The sequence below is a fragment of the Myotis davidii genome, unplaced genomic scaffold, assembly GCF_000327345.1.
Source record: "Myotis davidii unplaced genomic scaffold, ASM32734v1 scaffold644, whole genome shotgun sequence".
Classification (NCBI taxonomy): Eukaryota; Metazoa; Chordata; class Mammalia; order Chiroptera; family Vespertilionidae; genus Myotis; species Myotis davidii.
In genome coordinates this window covers 162414-164600 of record NW_006294921.1, presented here as the reverse complement: position 1 = coordinate 164600, position 2187 = coordinate 162414, and positions in this window count along the sequence as shown.

Here is a 2187-nt window from a genome sequence, read left to right as displayed (position 1 = left end):
TTCTGGTACCCAGCAGGAGCTATGGAGAGATCTTCAGATTCCTCTTCCTTGTTTGGGGTTTGGAGGTGCCCAGATGAGGCCCAGCTGTGAAGCAATGCAAGCTATTGTGGGGCCGAGGGCCTTCTATTGGATGTTCTAGGTCTCTTTGACCCAGCTGCAGTTTGTTAGGTAATTTTAGATTGCAAAGGGCCAGCCCATTCATATGCAAAAGCCTCTGTGCACAGCTTGGGTGGGGCGGGATCTCAGGGAATCAACAGTGCCGAGCAAATTTTCTCTTTCCTTCTAGTTGTAGAATTTCCACTCAGCCAGCCTTCCTGTGGTTCTGGATGATATCCGTTTTGTCTTTTAGTTGTATTTTTGAAGTGGTTATGCGAGGCAGCAATTTCAGGTGATTACCTATGCTGCCATGTTGGTTTTCTCTCCTCTTTTTTTTTAAATTAATAATTCTTTGTTAGAAGTATTACATATGTCCCTTTTTTTCTCCATTGACTCCTATCCCCCTGCCCCAGGCTTTCACCACCCTATTTTCTGGATCCATGAATTATGCATATATGCATACAAGGTCTTTGGTTGATTATATCCCCCCTCCCCCCACCCTGCTTCGCCTCCCCTCTGAGATTCTGCACTTTGCTTCTACACTTTTTAAAATGTACTGTCAATTAAGTCTTTTTCCCACTTACATTGGGTTATTTCTTTTTTTCTCTTTGCTTTGTATGTTCAGGAAATCTGCCATATGTATATTTGTAATATTTTCTCCTAACCTCTCACTGGCCTACTAATATTCTCAATAGTGTCTTTTGATGAGCAGAAATTGCCATTTTGGTAAAGTATAATTTATCATTTTTTTCTTAATGATTACTATTTTGGGTGACTTAAGAAATTATTGCAATAGTAAATGGAATTTTTAAAACTTTATTTTTATGTTATTTACTAGTACTTTTTTTGAAATTTTAAAAATTCATTATTAGTTAAGATAATATTTTATATGTCCTAATGATTTTCTAAGGAATCATGCTGATTACAAAAAATAGATGACAATTTTTTTCCAATTTCATGCCTCATCGTATAAATTATACTCCAAATACTATACTTCCCACAAAACAATATTTATCTTATTGTCTTACCTGATGAATTATTTATATAAGATACATGTGCACACATACATATGTATGATATAAATTCTATTATATATAAATATATATATACGTATATAAATATAAATCATTTTTTATTTATCTTTTTTTATGTGCTGCATTTCTTCCTAAAGATGAGGGCATCCGCCTAGTATCATTACCTGTCCCCCTTAAGAACTTTCTTTTTAATTTATTTTAATAAATTAAAATAATTTACTATCTAATCCTTCAGAGAAAGTAATTGTCAGCCTCTGCTAGAGCTCAGTCTGCAGCTTTCCTAGCTGTGAGAGATCTCTCTGCTTTGCACTGAGATTCTTACATGGCCCAAAGGTCTTTTGACCTTTCATCTTCCACCCACCTGGTCTTTAGCGGGAGAGTGCACTGCATATGTGATAGCCCTCTGGAGCGTGAGAAGAGAAGTTGATTTTTCTTAACTCTCCAGTCCTGCCCCAGCCTCTGTGCACCAGAGAAGGCCCCTGAAGAAGTTACAGCTGGAAGCAGAGCTGCGCTGGAATGGGAGTTCGCTGAGTCTTTCTAATCTATCCCACCAGCCCCCATACCTCTGTTTAAAATATTTTAATGGTCTGCAGGATTCACTTTTCCTTCTGACATTCACCAAAGGTGACAATAGCCATGAATTTCTCCTCCAATTTTTATTTTAAAATTCTTGCTTCAAACTAGAACAGAAGCCACTTGTGGTCATGGAAAATCTTATTTTTCATTTGAATACTTATATCACACAATAGCATAATGAAAGCAAAAGTTAATTAGGTGTTTAATTGGCATTACTTTAACATTTGATTTGCCTCTTATACTTGGTCTGTCAAATAAATCAGCAAAATAGAGCTATGGCTATTCTGATTTTCTTTAAATATTTCTGATAACAATTATATTGTTGCATTGTAGACTTTACACATATTATACCTACTTTCTAATACTACCCGGGATCTAAGTTTAAATTTTTTTAATTGTCTTTGTTATTGAAAAACTCATAATAGTCCAGGGAAAATCTAGACACACTATGGCCTGCATGCCAAATTCAACCATCAAAAAT